The sequence below is a fragment of the Xenopus laevis genome, chromosome 3S, assembly GCF_017654675.1.
Source record: "Xenopus laevis strain J_2021 chromosome 3S, Xenopus_laevis_v10.1, whole genome shotgun sequence".
Taxonomy (NCBI): Eukaryota; Metazoa; Chordata; class Amphibia; order Anura; family Pipidae; genus Xenopus; species Xenopus laevis.
The window spans coordinates 103,386,255-103,407,741 of record NC_054376.1 but is presented as its reverse complement, the minus strand read 5'-3'; the positions used below and the strand labels follow the sequence as shown (position 1 = coordinate 103,407,741).

Sequence of the window (21,487 nt, the reverse complement as noted above, 5' to 3'; positions counted from 1 at the left end):
CCCTCCCCTGTGTTGACCCCCCTCCCTCCTCCCCCCTGGCCTACCTGTCCCCCTGGGCAAATGCCCCTAACTTGTTACTCACCCCTCTGCGCAGGTCCTGTCCACGGAGTTCACAGTCGCCATCTTCTCCCACGCGCGTCTTCTTCCTGCTCTGACCGGCGTCTTCTGGCGCATGCACAGTAGGAACAGGTACCGGTACAGCTCTACTGCGCATGCGCCGAATGTCACGAAGTTTTCCGATTTCACTTCGTGACATTCGGCGCATGCGCAATAGAGCTGTACCGGTACCTGTTCCTACTGCGCATGCGACAGAAGACGCCGGTCAGAGCAGGAAGAAGACGCGCGTGGGAGAAGATGGCGACTGTGAACTCCGTGGACAGGACCTGCGCAGAGGGGTGAGTAACAAGTTAGGGGCATTTGCCCAGGGGGACAGGTAGGCCAGGGGGGAGGAGGGAGGGGGGGCAACACAGGGGAGGGGGGGAGGGGTTTTGCGCCCTGGGGCTTTCCTTCTCCTTTAAGCAGGGGTGCAATGAGGTTGTGACCACAAAATTCACATAGACAAATATAAGAGGTCCACTGCACTCAACCCATTATCAATATATTAAGGACATTAAAACATTTTGTGCCTTCAGCTACTAAAAATACCTTCCCCTTTAAACAAAACCGGGATTGTTTGTCCATATATTGCAATATATTTAAGGTGGCAAAATACGTCAAAGTCATCCCCAATATGGCCAGTCCTACACTCAACTTACATCTGATTCATTAAGAATTCAATTGCTTCATTATACATTTTACAAAGGTAAAATGTATAATGAACCAATTGAGTTCTTTGAGAGTTTTACTTTGAAAGCAGCGAATACGTTGCAAGTAAAACTTAGCCCCTTTGTAAAATGTGGTAGCTTGCCGGTGAACCATGTTATTGAATTTAGGTGGCTGTCTGTGAAGAGCATATTTTCAGTTTGGCCTCATTTGGTTCTGGGGTTCCAATGTTCAAAAATCTAAAAGTTGGTGAAGGTGGGCGACCTCATAATATTTTTGGAACAAGGGTACTCCCAGGCCTCTTTTGTTCACTGGTGCTGTGAGAATTGATCTTGAAATCCTGTGTCTGAATAAAAAGCTAAATAACTTAAAAATCACAAACTGCAAATTGTCTCAAAATATCACTACTACATCATACTAAAAGTTAAATTAAAGATGAACAACCCCTTTATCAATTGCAGTAAACAAAAGGAACACCAAGAGCCCCAATAGTGTAGTATGTATTGGTAAGGGATAATGAAATAAGAGTAGATAACATATACTCACAAACCCAATAGGCAACCACTGTAAAGGCAGGTGGGGAGATTGTCCTGACCCCACTCAGGATTAAGAAGTCGCTCTCTGTAGATAGAAAAAGGGTATCAACCCTCCACCCAGGGTGGATTTAGTATTGTATAAAAAGAACAGAGGTGCCAAAAGAATAAAAGGATATAAACGAGTTTAAAAACCAAAACTTGGTAATCAGAGGAGGCAGTAGTGGACTTACCTCCTCCAAGCAGACACAAAACGACTGTAATTAAGCAGTCAAAATTTATTAACAAACTCCAATCAGTGCAACGCGTTTCACGGGCTCAGACCCGCTTCTTCAGGCAATAAACATAGGAGTTACAGCATCTGGCAGTAGTATACACACTTAGCGCCTCTGTCTGTATGTGTGTGTGTGATACATTTGTTACTTAAACTTCTCTCTAGCTGTTGAGAAATATATGTAACAAGCAGCAGAGGGAAGAGCCCTGCATGGGTCCATTTTTTGCAGAGCTAGGCCAACCGGGCATGCGCCCTAGGCAACCTGGCGGGACACGGCGCCAGCTCAGTGCGCGCTCGATGGCGCAAAGTGGCTTGCGTGCATGCGCAGAAGCGTATTTACGTGAAAGATACCAGCGGCAGTCAGGGAGAGACGTGACAGGACACGGGGTAGGCGACAGAGGGTAGGCACGTGCCTACTCTGCCTACCCCTAGTTCCGGCCCTGATTTTTTGACCCAACCCATACCTGCAATCCGCAACCCGGACCCGCAACCCGCATTCTTACCTGCTTGGACCCGCTATCCTACTCGACCCGCAAGTACCTTATCCGCAACCCGCTGACCATCAAGAATCAGGAAGTGCTGTCATTGTAACCCGGAAGTGATATCATTGGAAGCAGACGTGATCAGAACAAAAGGAGAAAAAAAATCTCCGACCCGCAGAACTGCCGACCCGCGTCTATACACGCACCCGGGTTTTCTACCCACAACCCGCAAGGTATTGCAGGTTTTTGCGGGTACCCGACCCGCTGCAGGACTCTAGCAGAGGGAACAAAACCTACTAAAGTACAGTGAAAAAAAAACAAAAACATTTTCTGTTAATAAAAACAGACAATTTAATATTTTTGTCTTACAAAACAATGCTATAGAATCAGCACAAAAATGCAGCCACATTCCAATTTCCTCTAGTAATCCTAATCTACTCTCCAGGGTCTCATCGAGCACCCTACCCCAACCATTCCTGTTGTAAGAAAACAAAGGGTGCAAGTGGTGTGATAAAAAAAAATGGGGTGGGAAAAAAAATCAAACAAAAAATGTGCAGAAAATATACTCATGGGCCCATTTAATCAAGATTGGAGTTTGCGATTTTTTCATGATTCAAGAAAAAAACACGGTGAAAAAATGTGAATATACTGGAGAATATTCTTTGGAAACTTGAATAGTCTGCATTTATTAAAGAATAAAACAAGTAAAAGCTGAGGAGGTTCCATAGGAGTCAATGGGAATTGTTTGCTTTAAATATATATTTATTTTTCCAGTTCATTAACAACAATGTGATTCTCGCTGGCATGTGACTTTTTTCTGGGAAAATAAATGCGGTTGTGTTTCTTTCTTAAATAAGCTACTATTCGAGAGTTATGTTGCAGTTTTTTTGGCACTTGTGTTTTGTTTTATGTCTAGTCCTCAAAACTTAGAAAATTGCTTCTTATATCTGGATTGCCACCTTTTCTGAAAAAAATAAATACCGGCCTTCCTGTATTTTTATCTTTTTCTTTCTCCTATTGACACTGAGCAACATTTGAAACAGCCAGGCTTGTATAATACTGGTCAGATAGCAACCCTAGCTTATATACATGTATGTATGGTCCTTTAAAGGGGAAGTAAAGTCTAAAATAGAATAAGGCTAGAAATGCTGTATTTTGTATACTACACATAAACATGAACTTACTGCACCAGAAGCCTAATAAAACAAATGATTTATGCTTTCAAAGTTGGCAACAGGGGGTCACCATTTTGTGCACACTGAAGCTATGCAGAGATATACAAAAGTAATCTTTGCAAGACCAAGACTTTGCACTTGCTCAGTGTGATCTGGGCTGCTTAGGGATCATCTTAAATGATCAAAACAAGTAAATAATATTTGCCAGAAGCCGATACAGCAAACTGCACTGGGTCCTGTGTTGTCATGTAATCTAATGTGGATTTTGTCGTTTTTGTATAGTTTAATACAAACTTTCTCTAACTCTGTAGAACCAGTGGCTGTTGCAAAATAATCCTCCAAATAGAATCCCAGTTCATCTGTTTAAATCTGGCTGCATGATCTTTGTCCCTGCAGCTGAAGTTATAAACAGTAAAGGGGATATGAAAATAAATTCCAATACAAATCTCTACACAGTCCCTGACTGTTCTGCAGGGAAACAAACAAAGCTGGTTGAGTTCTGCACGGCTCGGAAGTAAGGCGGGAGTAAGGCGGGGGCTCCCCCTGCTGTTCATAAGTATGATTGTTTCCCTGCAGAGCATTTAGGGACAATTCCTATCCACAGCAGTAAATGAAGGGAGAATTTTGTTTTCTTATAAAAACGGTACACATTTTTTAATTAAAATATATTGGAGATAGGTTTCTTTTTCATTAAAGAAAGTAAACAAAGGATTTTATTTTTTTGCCTTTACATGCCCTTTAAAGATGTATTAGAACAAACTTCCCTTTAGAAAGTGTCTCCTGTCTCCATTTCTAACGGTACCATTGCCGTGTGTTTCAATACGTTATGAGGACTAAGACAAATGCTTTTGTTGTGCTTTCTGGAAGCAAGGTGGCAGCAGATGTCTTGTACAAGGCTCACTTCCTGTTCAGGAAACCATAGGCCCGAGTGAGGACACCAGATATTGCGAACTACAAATTCCAGAATCCTCCTGCAACAGCTGCTATTGCTTATCCACTCATGATAGTTCCTTTCAATTGTTCCTTCAAAGAACCATGATTCTTATAAATGACTTTATGTTCCTTTAAGGGACCAAGGGCTCCCTAGTCGATCCCCTACAGAGCAATCCTACATGTTGATGGCAGCCCAGTTTCCATAGAAACCATTGAGGGAGGGAGACTGCAGTTCCAGGCTCCATTAGCTGACTTTGTGTCTGCCAGTACTGGAGGAGGAGGGAGGGGCAGCTGCTTTGCTCCCTGCTATCTAGCCATCCTCAGCATCATCACAAGCCCAGCTGCTGATGTGTGGCTTATAAAGGGAGCAGCAAGATGGACACAGGATTCACATTGCTCAGCTTATATCCTTGCCAGACCTCAACATGGTAAGAATACAGTATCCTATTCCCCTTGCCCTTCCCAAGGCAGACAGTCATTATACAGTGATAATCATTATAAAAGGGTGTTGGTTCATTACTAGGTGCATATGAACTGCTTGATTTGATTACATATTGTGTTTAATTGACATCCCTCTGCTGTACACATTTTTCCTTTGAGAGACTGGAATTCATTTATTGCACATGAGATGAATCTGTTAGAGTGCATGTCCGGTGTTTACCCTTATTCTTTAAACGAATGTGACAGAAGAGGACATGTCCGTTCAGACGTCTCTACTGAGAAATGGCTGCAAGGGCTGTAAATATTTTATAAGGGAAAATCTCTCTACATCTCTGCCTTGAAAGCATATTATTATTTGCTATTGTAAAAAACGAGATATCAGGATATAAGAAGACATGTTATTTGTAACATCGATGAGAATGATAATAGCTTGTCTCAGTATTATTTTGCATAGCCATGATACAGCTGATAACATGATGAAATTGTAACAATGTGATACGGAAGTGTCTTGTATAGAGATCTGTGTGTCTGTGTAGTAAACTGTTTAATGCCATGCAGCAGGCATGTCCCGGACGCAGCACTGCTTTCAACTCTCTAACAATAATATACCCTGTTTTGTATGTGCCTGTTGTCTTTGGTGTGCCCTTGCTAGGAGATATAATATGAATATCGCTTTTGAATTGTTATAGTTATACATTTCAGCATTGCCAAGCATTGAGTCTAGGTTGGATCTGTCTTGGTATCTTATTCATCCATGTATCTTGGTGACAAACACATGGATATCTGCTCTGCACCATTTTACCCACTAGATTACCTTTGCTACTACAGTGTATAGTGGATGAGCTAGAGGCCCATGCAATCCAATATTTGTGCTTTATTCCAGTAATTCCAGTGTGTTTGTGCTTGTCAGGCCAGTTTTCAAAAATCTATTCATTATTCTGCTATAACCATATATTTCCTTGAGCTCATGCTGTAAAACCATGACTGGATATTGTTTTTTTTAATGATTATTCTTTGTTCTGGGAAGGCTGCTCATGACAGACTGTACAAGCATGGGCTCTTGTTTTGCCACCATCTTTCCCTTACCTAAGTATATGCCAGATATTACATTGGATAGTTCATTTGAATGAAATCAGCAGACAGATTTGCTTCCTTATGGAGAAACTGGAGTCTGTCACTTAACATTAAAATTGTCAGATTTGTCAGTTATATATAGCAGTCTTTATCCATTTAAATGTATCTCATCAACATTTGTCAAATTGCCTTGCCAAGTTAACATAGTTAATGCACTCCTTAGTTTCTAATCTGATGTACCCAATCTGGTAAATAGCAAGTATACATTTTAGTTACACTATATATCTATAACTGCCATTTAATATACACTGCATTCTAGATTTGTAATCCATAATATTTGAATAGCCTAAATACTTACACTTTCAACAGATACTGAATCGATTCCAAAACCATGCCTGGCATTGTTTAATAAATTGATGTAAACATTCAACATACAGATTAACATATAAAAACAACCAATAACTCATCCAAAATATAACCAGGCATTAATCAAATGAGTGTGCAATCATAAAGGAAGACATTGGGTGTGGAGATGGGAAAGATTAGGAGTTGGTAAAGTGGTAAATTCCATTAAGCATATTATTTTATTATTAACATGTATTTATATAGCGCCAACATATTGCGTAGCACTGTGCATATCATTTAGCAGCATATAGTGCACACTGAAGCTATGCTAAGCCATACGAAAATAATCTTTGCTAAAGAAATTTTTGAGGGCAGAAAGATTCGGATAAAGTCAGACAACGTGGGAGCGAATTCCAGAGAAGGGTTTCGGTCCCAATAAAGGTGAAGATTTACTAAAGTTTGAAGTGACTAATGCTGGTGATGATTTGCCAGCATTACCGCCAGCAGGGATTTCGCCGATTTACTAACGGGCGCAGGCGTCACTCCGCTAGTGAAGGAGATAGACGCTAGCAGGGATTCGCACTTTATCGCCAAACGACTTTTCACTCTGCGAATGGACGTTACTCTGCAAATCCAATAAAATACGGATTTTACTTTTGCCAGACTTTGCCAGCTCAGACCAGACGAATTGGAATGGAGTGCATAGAACTTATAATAGAACATAGAACCCTTTTTTCAGGGTGATAGGCTGCAGAAGTGCTGAAATTTTTTTTTTGGTGTAACCGGTTTGCCCCATACATTTTCTAACATATGGAACATTATTTTAAAGTGGGCTCATGAGTAGGGCATTATAACAACTCTATTGAATTTATGAAGGTTCCCTGGACATGTCTAGTTATCAGTGTCAATGTAATGTATTAGATGCAACATGTAACAGAAAGAGGTCCATTCAACTTTAAATTTCCCCCCATATGCAAATTAGCCTGAGCACAAGACCTCTAATGAATTTGCACAAGGCAGAATTGAACGCTAGCACATTTTTGCTTTGATTTTCTCACATTGCCGAAGTAACAATAGCGAAACTTCATTGTAGTAAACAAGCGTTGTCCCATCGAATTTTCGCCTGGCAAAGTGTTGCGATAGGTGCAAAGTCGTCGCTGGCAAATTTTCACCACTAAATTTACCCCAAAGTCTTCAATTCAAGTATGTGAGGAGGTAATAAATGTAGAGTCGAGGAGTAAGTGGCGGAGCGTATCAAGAGGTTTGGTCAGTACCAGAAGATGAGTTCAGCAGAACTCTGAGTGGAGCAGAATTATGATCTACTTTCAACATTAGTTTGAATGTTATTCTAAAGTTAGAGGAAGCCAGTGCAGAAACTGGATTGACATGGCAGCAGGGCCAGATTTCTACTCCTTCCACCCCAGAGGCCATTTCATTTAAGGTAGTATTAGGGCATCCATGTAGAGATAGTGGACCAGCAAGAACAGACACTTTGGGTTAAGATTAGTAGAGGAAAGATTTGAGAGTTGTCAGCATAGAGGTGGTATCAGTATTTTTAAAAATGCATTATGCCTTGTTACAACAATGGGAATTTTCTCATTAATATACGTTGTAGTTAACTTTATGGAAGGCTTTACTACGTTTACCCCTATTTGGTTTTATATTGCCAGAGTATTACCAACTTAACTAGAGATTCACCAATTCAAGGATGGAGTTTAGGAATATGGCCGATTTCCAGCACTTTTTGCAAGATTCTGAAACAATTGAATTGAGCTGAGCTGAAAATGAGCTGAGCTGAAAATGAACCCTAAAAGCAATGTGACTTCATGAACTAGACAACTAAAAGTGAAACATTTTCCCCACATGATTCTATATTTGGGGGAATATTGCTGAAACTGGAAATTAGGGTTGGTATTTGGCCAAATCAACTAAATTGTTGATTAGGTGCATGTCTAAATCTAATCAAAACAGAATTTGGCTAGAAATTAGTGTTATTGTACTGTTGAGCCGTCATGTTAACCAGATACATATTTTCCCACTTGATATTGGGCCAGATTGAATTCAGCAAGAAAAAGGTTTTTGACAAATAAACTCATGGATGAGATTCAATTTGAGATGCAATTTAATTCAGAAATTCTCACTGTTTATCACATGAAAACTCTATTGGAGTCTGTGGGAAAAAAAAATTTTTTTCTCCTTGAATTGAATTTTGTCCTTGACTTTTCACGTGATAAACCATGAGAACTTTTTCTCACTGGATTGAATCTGTCCCATTGCTTTCATTTTAAACAGCAACCCTTTGAGCAGTACCTGCCATAGGTCTTAAATTAAATGGGGTGATGTCAGGTGGGTGTTATGACTGCTATGGTTCTTACTTGGCTCACAAATAAGGGTTTTTATACTGTATATTTTTCTTTAATTACAAGACATTAAAGGATACATGTACTGTAATTAATTTGAATGAATTTTGTTACAACAGTGCCATTTTCCCACCAGTCTGACCACCAAGTAGTCAAGGAAGTTGTCAGGCGGAAGAAAGAGGCTGCTCGGATGTTCTTCTGCTTATGAAAAAAAATAGAAACCTTTCTCAAATCTTTCCTAAGCAGAAGAACATCAGAGCAGCCTCTTTCTTTCTCCTGACAACTTCCTTGACTACTTGGTAGTTAGACTGGTGGGGAAAATGACCAGCAGGTGGAGCTGTTGTAACAAAATTATTTCATATTAACAGTACATGTATCCTTTAATATCTTGGAATTAAAAATAAATAAATAATGAATGTAAATTAGAAAAGTGCTTAGAATAGCACACTCATCAATTTTACATTCACTTATTTTAAAGGTTTACTTATCCTTTAAACTTAAATTTTGGGGGAAAAATAAAAGATGGAAAGTAATTGAAAAAAGTCTTTGTGGCAAATTCACTAACCTCCAGCGACGGCTTCGCTCACAGCGCAACACTTTGCCAGGCATGGCATAGATTCGCCAGGACAACGCTAATTCATTAAAATCCGAAGTTGCGTCCAGGGTGCCGAACGCTGGCGAAGTTGCGCTAGCATAACTGCGCCAAGCGAAGCGAAGTTTTGCTAGAGTTGCCTAATCTGAGTACAGTGGGAAGTTAAAGTTGATGGATGTATATGTTGCAGCAAATACATTACATTACACAAGCCTGGGAAACCTTAATAAAATAAAATAAAGTTGTTATATTGCCCTACACATGAGCCTAGTGTATAGTTTATGTGCCATATGTTAGGAAATGTAGGGGGGAAGTGGGTTACCCCAAAAAAATTTTACTCTCTTTTTCAGCCTATCACCCTTAAAAAGGATAATATGCAAGCGTTATTTTCTGACTATTTTTTTAGGAACTCCTATCTAATCTATTGCACTTCGCCTGGTCTGAGGTGGTGAAGGCAAGTCTGGTGCAAGAGGTAACGTTCAGTAAAATCCGCATCTTAGTGAATTTGCGTAGTTACGTCCATTTGCCAGAGCGCACGTTCGCCAGACGTTACAGTGGGAAGTACCACTAGAGTCTATCTCCTTCGCTAGTGAAGTTACGCCAGTACCGAAATGATGTCACGCTGGCGAATTTTTGCCCCTTTGTTTATGGTGAAAAATCTGAAAACAACTCAACTGAAAAAAGTGTTTGGAAGGTGAACAACCCCTTAAAATACACGCATAAACACACACTCCAGGTTGGAGACAGATGAGACCCCCAGTGTCTCCAGTGAAAAGCATCTCTCCCTCCACTAGGCCAGTGTTTCCTGTGGGAATACTAAACCCCAGTTTCTTCCCATGGAGGAGCACAGGACTAGGGTTGCCACCCAGCCGGTATTTTACCGGTAAAACACCTGCCGGGGCCGGTATTTCAGATTTACCGGCAATGTAGATGCCGGTAATTTGTAATACCCTTAACAAAAGCCCTTGCTTTCCGTTGGAAACTTATCTTTTCTTCCTCATCTTGCCCTTGCGTGGTGTGGCCCCGCCCCTTTTGTGGTGCGGCTCTGCCCCTTTTTGTATCACAAAATGCAAACAGGGCATAAGTGACAAAACTGGACTTCGTTAACAGTAGTAGTTAAAAGTAACACCAAAAAATGAAAGCGTTGAAAGTAATGAAAATGTCATTTAATGTTGCCCTGCACTGGTAAAACTGATCTGTTTGCTTCAGAAACACCATAACCTGCTGCTTAGCAATGTTGGAAATTGAAAAAAGACTATATGGCACAGGTTAAATAGTGGATAACAGATAACACCATTATGTTCTACGGAGCTTATCTGCTGTGTAACCTGAGCCTTTTCTCCGTTGAGTAGCTGACCCCATTGCTATTTATATAAACAATAGTAGTGTTTCTGAAGCAAACACAGCAGTTTTACCAGTGCAGTGCAACACTGCATTATATTTGTATTACTTTTAAACGATTGAATTTTTTGATGTTACTGTTCCTTTAGCAGTACTTTTTGCGTCACCCACACATACATGTGCTTTATTCTGGGCAGCAAAGATCTTTTCTGAGGGCAGGGTCGGACTGGGGAGCCTGGGGCCCACCAGTCTGCTGCCTCAGGGCCCCCCTCAGGCCTGTTTGCCTGCTTCACACCAATGTGCTGCCCTGCGCATATGCAATGCCGATTCTGAAGGAGTTTTATACCGCCCCCCCACTGGCTTACCTATCGGGAGGGGAAGGCAGGAACACTAGTGCGGAGAGCGCTATTGCACTCTCTCGCACAAGTAAAGTTGAATTTCCTGTTATTTTTAAGGTAGCAGGCGCTGCCACGTGAGGTGTCAATCGCACGGCAGGAAAAGCCACAGACGTGCAGGGTGCGGATCTGGGCAGGTGGGGCCCACAAGAGCCGGGGGCCTGCCGTGTTTTTTCCTGGTGTTCCGCCGGTCCAGTCCGACCCTGTCTGAGGGTGCTAAGTGCAATGCAGGGCAAGGTCAAAATGTACAAAAACATGTCAGCTTGCACCTGTTTTTTGATTTTGTGCCTTGCACCGCACGTATATAATGTTTAAAGGGTGTCACAGGCCTTACATTGGCTAGAATTAAAGTAATGGGACTACAATTTGGACTTATAGACTTATTATGATGTCTGTCTTAATGCCACAAGAAACAAGACTGCACATTATGGAATATTTGCTGGTAGAAATTAAGAAGGGATACGGATACCAGAAATTAAACTTGTTTTTACATCTATCATAACATTGTCTTTGCATGCTATTAATCATTTTGCATTAAAATCATTGACCCGATACCTTTTCATTACCTATCTGATCCTCGAGTTTCCTGTATGAGGGGGCTGCCATATTTGTGCATCAGTAGTCCATTAGCATTAGAAACTTTAACGGACAGGCTGAGATGGGACATTCAGGTTTAGGTTCTGGTTCTATAGTACAGGCCAAAGTTTGTATGAGGGTTAGAGAGTGTGGATTAACGATTGTCCAATTAACTGATTTGTGGTGTTGTAAATTGTTTTAACTACAGGCACCTTAGACAATCAGCATACTGCAAGTGGTTGTAGTTAGTAGTTGAGATCTCGCTGTTCTGTATATTTAATTTGTTCTGTTTCTACCAAACCATCCCTTACATGTAATTATTATTATTCCCTTGTAATGTTATACACCCTGTCTAGCCTATGTTCTAGCTCAGACCACCCCACTGAATAGTGAATACAGCTTTCCCACTCGCAACCTGAGGCCACAGTCAGTCCAGGCTGTTTATCCGCAGTCCGAGAAGCAGCTTGACCACTCAGCCTCACCTCCACTCTGTGATGCTTCTGCACATGTAGATATAGGGCTATATTTATTGGGGATGCACCGAATCCAGGATTAGGTTCGGGATTCAGCCTTTTTCAGCAGCATTCGGATTCGGCCGAATCCTTTTGTGTGGAGAACCGAATCCAAATCCTAATTTGCATATGTAAATTAGGTGTAGGAAGGGAAATCACGTGACTTTTTGTCTCAAAATAATGAAGTAAAACATTCTTTTTCCACTTTTTCCTTTTCGGTCTTCGGCCAAATCTTTCACGAAGGATTCGGGGATTCGGCCGAATCCCAAATAGTGGATTCAGTGCATCCCTACTTTCATTGTTCCTCTTGCTGACTGCTTCTGTACAAAGCTACAAAGCTAAAGGGAACCTTCAGAATAAGGCCAGTGTTACCTGATCCATTTAAACCCCAGGGAAATGAGGATTACTATGAATGCTTGGGGGCTTGCTTAGATAACGGCCTAATTGTTACCATGGTAATTGAAACTGTAAGGGCTAGTCCACACGGGGAGATAGCCCTGCGTTTGCGGTCGCGGCGACAAAGCGCCGCACCAGTCGCCGCGACCGGCGCAGGCGACAGTTTTGTATGGGCGCCTATGTAAAAACGCCTGTGCTAACCACACGAGGCGATGCGCTTTTCAACAGTCGCCTGAAAAAGCCTGGCGAGGCATTTTCAGGCGACTGTTGAAAAGCGCAATCGCCTCGTGTGGTTAGCACAGGCGTTTTTACATAGGCGCCCATACAAAACTGTCGCCTGCGCCGGTCGCGGCGACTGGCGCGGCGCTTTGTCGCCGCGACCGCAAACGCAAGGCTATCTCCCCGTGTGGAATAGCCCTAAAGGGGAGTATGGCTCTCTGGAGGATTTCAGAGGAGGGGGTAGCACTGTGCATCTGGAGTGTCACTGATAATCAAAATTATTTTTGAATATATATGCTCTTCAGGAATTAACATTCCTAAATGTGTCTCATTATCTTAATGGGGGCATTTGGACATTGCTATTCAGATCACTGTGTTACATATTATGATGATGATTAATATGAAAAAATGGCAAAACACTAGGCTCTGGATTTACTGCTGTGCCCATAATCTGTATCTCACGGGTGCTTACAAGTAGCGATGACAACCCGTCAGTTACAGTATACAGCAAGGATGACAATGTAGAAGATGGTGCACTTGTTTGTCCATTTAAAAACAATCACAGTAATATATATAGATATAGATATATATATATATATATATATATACACAAAAGCCATGATCTACATATCTTGTAAATTATATCCTTATAAACAGTGAGTTCTGATGTCATCGGTTATAAACGGTGAGTTGTGATGTAATTTCTGTCACATGACTCACTGAACCTTGTGTATTATAATAAATAAAGTACCCCCCAGTTGCAATCTGGGGCCTTCGGCTTCGTGTTTTTATATGGTCATGAAACTCCTCGGTCTTAGGAATGGCTCAGTCATAGATCAATCATTACTATAAACTGGGTAAATAGGCTGTGCAAAATAAAATATATTTCTAATATAGTTAGTTAGGCAAAAATATAATGTATAAAGGCTGGAGTGACTGGATGTCTAACAGACAGAACACTACTTCCTGCTTATCAGCTCTCTAACTCTGAGTTAGTCAGCGACTTTAAGGGGGGCGACATGGGACATAACTGTTCAGTTAGTTTGTAATTGATCCCATGTACCCCCCCCATCAAGTCACTGATTGGTTACTTCCTGGTAACCAATCATTGGAAACCAAGAGACTAAATAGTTCTGGCTAATATGTTACACATCCAGTCACTCCAGCCCTTACATTATCCAGAACATCCTGAGCAGCTGTATCACTGTCTGGGCTGGGAACTGCACTCATGGAGCGCAAGACCCTACAGAGGATAGTAAAGACAGCAGAGAAGATCATAGGTGTCTCTCTCCCTTCCATCACAGACATTTAAACCACTCGCTGCATCTGTAAAGCCACCAGCATTGTGGCTGATCCAACACACCCCTCACACTTACTGTTCACACTCCTGCCATCTGGAAAAAGGTACCGAAGCATTAGGGCCCCTCACTACCAGACTGTGTAACAGTTTCTTCCCCCAAGCCATAAGGCTCCTGAATACTCAGGGATACAAAATAGCCATTGGATACAATTGTTCTCTATGAGCACATCTGCACTTTGTCATGTTCTTTATCATGTTCTTACTACTATCATATCACAATGATACACCCATCATGTCTGACGTTTAACATTATTTACTTAAAGGGATACTGTCATGGGGAAAAACATTTTTTTCAAACTGAATCAGTTAATAGTGCTGCTCTAGCAGAATTCTGCACTGAAATCCATTTCTCAAAAGAGCTAACAGATTTTTTTATATTCAATTTTGAAATCTGACATGGGGCTAGACATTTTGTCAATTTCCCAGCTGCCCCAAGTCATGTGACTTGTGCTCTGATAAACTTCAATCACTCTTTACTGCTGTACTGCAAGTTGGAGTGATATCACCCCCTCCCTTTCCCCCCCCCAGCAACCAAACAAAAGAACAATGGGAAAGTAACCAGATAGCAGCTCCCTAACACAAGATTACAGCTGCCTGGTACATCTAAGAACAGCACTCAATAGTAAAAACCCATGTCCCACTGAGACACATTCAGTTACATTAAGAAGGAAAAACAGCAACCTGCCATAAAGCATTTCTCTCCTAAAGTGCAGGCACAAGTCACATGACCAGGGGCAGCTGGGAAATTGACAAAATGTCTAGCCCCATGTCAGATTTCAAAATTGAATATAAAAAAATCTGTTTGCTCTTTTGAGAAATGGATTTCAGTGCAGAATTCTGCTGGAGCAGCACTATTAACTGATTCATTTTGAAAAAAATGTTTTTTCCCATGACAGTATCCCTTTAACATATTACATCTGCTGAGTGTGCACTGTCTTGTCCTGTCCCTGCACTATGCTGTCCTGTCTTGCAGGAGTTGCATATTTTTGCACTTGCACTTTCTGTCTGTTGTCCGTTACATCTATGTTGTGTGTAGCACCATTGTCCTAGAGGAACGTTGTTTCATTTCACTGTGTACTGTACAAAGGTTTATGGATGAAATGACAATAAACTCACTCTTGACGCTTGACTCTTGACATTATATTTTTGGCTAACTAACTTTATTAGAAACATTTTTTATTTTGCACAACCTGTCTATTTACCCAGTTTTAATTTGCATACTGAACAATTCCTTTAAGGCCTTATTTATCAAAATCAGAATTTTTCTGATTATTTCAAGAAATAATGTCCGACCAAACTAGAATCCATGATTGGACCTTACTTATAATTTAAAAAAGCATGATTTAATCGGATCTGAGAACAACATGAAAAAATCGAGTGAAAATTCGCGCATGACATCTCTTCAAAAAGTCACCTGGGCCATGTACCCCCCCTCACGCTCTCCCCCCCAGGCGGTGCTGCTGGATCTAAGCTTTAAGTCTCAGTGGCGGCTGGGGAGGATTTTCTTCTTAAGGTTCTCATTTATAGTCCAGTTAAAATCAAATCAGTTTGCCCTCCAATTGGACATTACCAAAAGATATTTGGGCTCTTTTACTAAAAATGGGATAAAGTGCAAGAAAATGGAGCAAAGCCTGGTCTAACTTTCATATTGTACCCTGATGCACAACTCTTATTTGCTCCAAACACTTCAACCTAGCTTCATCAGCTTGCAGGAGTAGATGTACCAATTAAATTGCCCACTTCTATTGCTTTCAGTAAGAATTTACTGATAACTGAGATTTTATTTTGTTCTATACAAATAATTTGTAATGATTCTGACTTTGCAGTAAAAGTACCAGATGACACTACACAAAGTACACTTTGCAGAACAATATTTAAAGGGCAGGAATCTGTGCCTACTTTGACGGACTATACCACCATGAATTGAAAGCTAGACTGCCACGTCTTTGGCAAAATCAGTGTAGAGAAACGGAGCACCGCAGAGCCAGAATAATATGTTAAAAAAGTCAAAATTTATTATAAATCCATTAAAAATGACAGCAGCATCTCTCCTGTGGGGCTGCCCGCTTAACGCGTTTGGTGACTCACTGCCACTTCATCAGAAGCTTCTGATGAAGTGGCAGTGAGTCACCAAACGCGTTAAGCATATTATTCTGGCTCTGCGGTGCTCCGTTCCTATACATTGATTTTGCCCTGGATTGCCGTTTGGGATAGCGGTCTGGGCGTTGCAGCACGCAGAAGCGTGGCTGTGTACCAATAAGTGCTCCCACTATCACTTTGTTGCTGGACTGCCACGTCTTTGACCATTTTCAGAACCAAAATCATTTCCTAAGTAAATACACTATGTGAAAGTTCAAGAAATCCGATTTTTAAAACAGTTAGAATTGTTTGTATAATGTAAATGATCAGCTCACTATTCCTTCTGCAAGATCTGCCCTATCTCCCCTGCAGTTCTAGCTGAGGCAGGCATCTTGGATTTCACTGGCTCCTCCTACCTATATCTTCCCAGCCAACTGTAGCTCTGAAATCTCACACATGCTCAGTTGAAATTCCTTGCTTGCTTATCAACCCTTCTAAGCTATTTTCAAATCAGCCAAACCTGTGTGTTAGCTGCTGTACAGTAGTGCTGCCACCTGCTGGAAGTTACTGTGTGCCCTTCATTTGCATAATGATTTTACCAGCAGGGGACAAGATAGGGAAATCTCATGATACTTCTAGTGGAGGAGTTTACTTAAACAAGGCATTCTGGGTAGAATACTCAAAGCAATCTGAGCATGCTCCTGAAATTTGCATATTAGAGTGTCTGTTATAGTCTCAGTATGGCCTCCCTCAGTCAAATAACCCAATTGACAAAGTAAGGGATTTTTTTTTAAAACCTGCAGTTTTTTCAAAAAACTATATATGTAGTTTGATTAAACGTGTTTAGCTTGTACTGGTCAGATTGTTCATATGTATTTGATTTTGGCTGTGATAGGTGCCCTTTAACATTTATTCCCTGAGGCTGCTTGTGTAATTGTATTAAAGAAAAATAATTATTTGAGAATGGGATCCGCTTCAAATTCCTGTAAATGTTTTCAGTGTTATTATTCAGGATTATGCATGTCACGTTGTAATTAATGTAAATTAGGACTTTGAGGTCACTCATGTGGCAAGGAAATAAAAGGGCAAGTTATTTTCCTTGGTTAAAGGTTATTCTTCCAGTAGGATTGCCACTAAATAGGTTTAAAAATTCTTAATGATAATTCATATTCCTAAAGGAAACGATAAGAGATCCATATTAGTACTGCTGGGTTATAGCTTGAAGAAAGAATTATGCCATTTAATTTGTCTCTGGATAGATCCAAAAGCACAAACATTACCTGCACTACAGCATCTCAGAATCTTCCCTGATATTCATTAGCGACTTAGCCAAGCAAAAAGCAGTATGTAGTGGTCCAGGATTTCATAAATATCCATGGCATTTGGGGACTCTAAAGGCAAATATTTTTATGTTATACAGTATTAATTACTTTACATTTTGTTTGATTCAGCCACCCCACTTCGTGCTGTGCTGGGAACGACTTCAATGTCGCATTTGGCACGTCAGCTGCTAAGTAGTAAAATCAGAACCAAACAGAGCAACTGGCATGAAATCCCAAACCGCCAATGTAAATCCTTCCCATTCAAATTCCTCCCTGTGCTCCTGGTTCAGTCACACATCCGAATTATCACATCCATCCAGCAGTTGCCTTGTGAAGCCTAAGCCAGGCAAATCCAGAAATATATATATATATGACAGCAAGTTGGGAAGAACATATGTGATTAATGGGCAGGAAAATCTGGCAAGGTCACTCATTCTATAATACAGGCCTAGATTCTATAATTCTATAATACAGGCCTGCTGTCAGTACCAAAATCCCGAAATCATCGGTACTGACAGCAACGCAGACACTGGGACCTTCCCCATTGACTTATACAGGACCCGAGAGCTTTGAGATGCAGGGTTTTCGGATTCTGACTTTATTTTGTTTTCATACCATCTGACTTTATTAAATCCCAAAAAATTCAGATTTTTTTTAGGTCCGAAAAATCCAAATTTGTCAGATTTCTGGTATTCAGAGCTCAATAAATAACCCCCTTACAGTATCACACCTTGACCATGGAAACAGTCCTAATTCGAATATTTTTCCTGTAGTTCAGATTATTCTGATGGTTTCAATATAAGATTGGCATTATTTCATTGTATGGTTCTAACATAAATAAATCATCTTGTTCATTAAAGGCTTAAATGAACAAAAACAAACACAATTAAATTATATGCTAACTCTATATATATATATATATATATCAAGAAAGAGAAAAACTGCCAGCGACCGAGCAGCAAGACCAACAGTGCATTCACCCTCAACTCAGAGGCTCCAGTGAAAAAGCAGGGTTAGACCCAGCACAGGCACATAGCAGCAGGGTTAAAAGCATTAACAGGCATTCTTACACTGAGGGGCAGATTTATCAAGTTTCAAAATTCACACATTCTAATTTTAATACCCCTTTTTGAATGTAAATTTGACTGTGAGATTATGGGGGTTATTTATCAAGCTCCAAATTTATCTCAGTATTTCTAATATAAAAATCGGAGTAACTCTGATTTCCCAAATGGACCTTATTTATCATTCAAAAAAATAGGTTGGGTAAACTTGGACCTTTGCCTGAAAATTCTGAAGTTATCTGCCTTTCTGTAAAAACCCAGAAGTTTTCCCCATTGACTTATACAGGACCCTGAGAGCTTTGAGATGCAGGGTTTTCGGATTCTGAGTTTTCATACCATCTGACTTTATTAAATCCCAAAAAATTCAGATTTTTTTTAGGTCCGAAAAATCAAAATTTGTCAGATTTCTGGTATTCAGAGCTCAATAAATAACCCCCTTACAGTATCACACCTTGACCATGGAAACAGTCCTAATTCGAATATTTGCCAACTAAAACCTGCCGAGTTCATGTACAAGTCAATGACAGAGTTCCATTGAGCCATTTGGAGATGTTAATAGCCTTCCTTACATTCACGTTTTTTTTTCTGGAGAAAAACTCGATTCGTACGAATCGAATACGAATCAAATACGGTTCAAATTTTTGGGTCGGAACCATTTGATCGAATATTAGACATTCAATTTTTTTATTAAATAATCTCCCAGTCGAATTGTGAGTATATTCGAATTAAAAGAAAATCACATGAATTCAACCTTTGATAAATAGGCTTCCCTGTGTTTTTGCTTAGGCCCTTTCTCTCCAAGTGTGCCAGATGTTAAGCAAATCAATACAATTACAGTATATGGATCCTTTTCTGCTAATATTAATACTGCAAATGCCCTTCTAAGTGTGTATGTGTATTTCAATGGACGACAGCTGAGGCCCTGGAATAATAATGATTTGTGGGTTATTTGACATGGAATCTGTTATCTAGAAAGCCATTACAGACCAGCAGGCTCCAATAGGCCCTTTAATAACAGGCCTTGTACTAGATAATAACGAAGACAGCATTTAGATAGCAAAATAATGTGATTTTTAATAGCCATAAGGAATGTTGTAGCTTTTCTAGAAAATGGCATCTTCCTAGCATTCCAGGTAATAGATCCGACACATGCCATATAGTTCATCTGCCTTTAAGTAAGATCATGTAAATTCCAGGATTGGTGTGCTACAGGGGATCATGTGACCACATGGCAGCACCCTGCATTGCTCAAGGTGCAGGGGATCACCCAGAAACCAGATCCAGAAATTAAATGAGGAGTGAAATCAAAGACTTGTTTGTGGGAACTGGCACATCAGTTATGTGCCATAACAATTTAAGACACAACTGAACTAGGACTTTAGTTTGTAGAGTATGTTCTAGTATCAGGTACTAGAGGCCTTCTGAGCTCATCTTGAGGTCACATTTGCAAATATTGTCCATGGAAAACGCTTTATCTAAGAGCATAACAGTCTGTGCTCATAAACAGTAAAAATGCAAGTAATCATTAAAAGAAGGTTCTGTCCCCTCTATAATACAAACAGTCATAATGTACTCACCGTTTTTGTTGCAAAAATAAAATGAATATAAGAACTGCTGTAACTTAGAACAGAGTCTCCTTTGGCGCTGAGTCACTGTAACTTATTTGTTGATTAACAATATAGAAGGACATATAAAAAAATGAATAATACATATTTATTGAAAGATACTATTCATTAACTTAGAAGAACTTTGCACCTAATTAGCCCTTTGTAAGAAGCTTTGTTACACACAGAAGCCAGTATTTAAGTAAAATGATGTACTGCACTGAACCGTGGAGCTCTATATTGAAAAACTAGGCCCAAGTGCACAGTTAGATACTGTCTTCTACTCACCCGTATGTCTGTACTTTCATGCATTAAATTGCTAGTGGCAATGAGAAAAATGAATCTGTCCTACCTTATTATGCTACATTGTATAGATTGATTCACTATAAAGTGCCTGGGCTTTAAACCATTGTATATCAAGCAGTAGCAATTGGATCCAAATGTAGCCTTATAAAGCGCTTACAGCTATAGACCTTTTCTACTTACTCCAGATTCCCTTAAGAAAGCATAAACCAACTCAGCGAAACAAAATGGTATTATATGAAGAGAAATAAATTCACCATTTCCAAGTATATATACTATATAAACTTCCCATTAACAGATCCTAAAATGTTTTCTCCTCTAGCACTTTTCTGCTGGCAAAAAAACCCTCTAAATCTAGCCATGTCCCATGTCATTGATTATAATGCAGTGGTTTTACAACTTTTAAAGGGATGCCCAAAATTTGGTCAGGGGCCCTACCTTATCTCATATCATGAAAAGATATGAATAAAAGCCATTCACTCACTCCATTGTTTATTGTAGTTCTTCTTGAACACTAGGGGGCACATTCACTTAGTTCGAGTGAAGGAATAGAATAAAAAAACGTCGAAATTCAAATGTTTTTTTTTGGCTACTTCGACCATCGAATTGGCTACTTCGACTTTCGACTACTACTTCGACTTCGTATCAAACAATTCGAACTAAAAATCGTTCGAATATTCGACCATTCGATAGTCGAAGTAAAAACTTCGACCCCCTACTTCGCCACCTAAAACCTACCGAGGTGCAATGTTAGCCTATGGGGAAGGTCGAATATCGAGGGTTAATTAACCCTCGATATTCAACGATATGTGAATCTGCCCCTAGCTGTGTTTGTGTACTTTCCTGTATAGAAGAAGTTAGAAAGCTGGGCTTGCTGGAGTATTTATAAAATCTATTTGACATTGCCCCAATTCTCTTATAACTAGCCTTGAGCATCTTGGGGCTGAAATGTGCCTGTACCAACAGTCATGAAGATTTCCATTATAGTCATTGACAGGCAACACGGCCAGATTTGCCCATTGTTCTGCCACATTGAACTTTGGCCACCAGCTACCATAAAGTGACAAAAATGTTTTGTTTAGGTTGAGACCAGATGAGGTAGGATGTGTCAATATTACTCTCGTTATGTACCCTTGACTTCAGTAAAAACTGCCTGACACTTCTGGCACAGGCGCATAAATATACATTATCTTGTTATCCGACCAAACCACCACTTTAATATCAGCGTGAGATGGCAGCATGGCTGTTGTAGGGTGAATCTTTTACATTTGAAAAAAAGCTGATAAAGTTCTGATGAAGAGCTGTTCCGAGATCAGCCGTAACCATAACATATCCATGCCCATAT

The 21,487-nt window shown here is 40.3% G+C and overlaps 1 protein-coding gene across 2 annotated transcripts in view; it reads left to right on the top strand.

Annotated features, from left to right (window-relative positions):
• The first annotated feature begins 4,290 nt into the window (after positions 1–4,290).
• Positions 4,291–21,487, top strand: part of jakmip2.S (janus kinase and microtubule interacting protein 2 S homeolog) — a 76,269-nt gene continuing 59,072 nt past the window's right edge. For both annotated transcript variants that reach the window (XM_041588710.1, XM_018256129.2), the window contains exon 1: positions 4,291–4,587. The gene's annotated coding sequence lies outside the window, so the exon portion shown is untranslated. The remainder of the gene's footprint in view (positions 4,588–21,487) is intronic.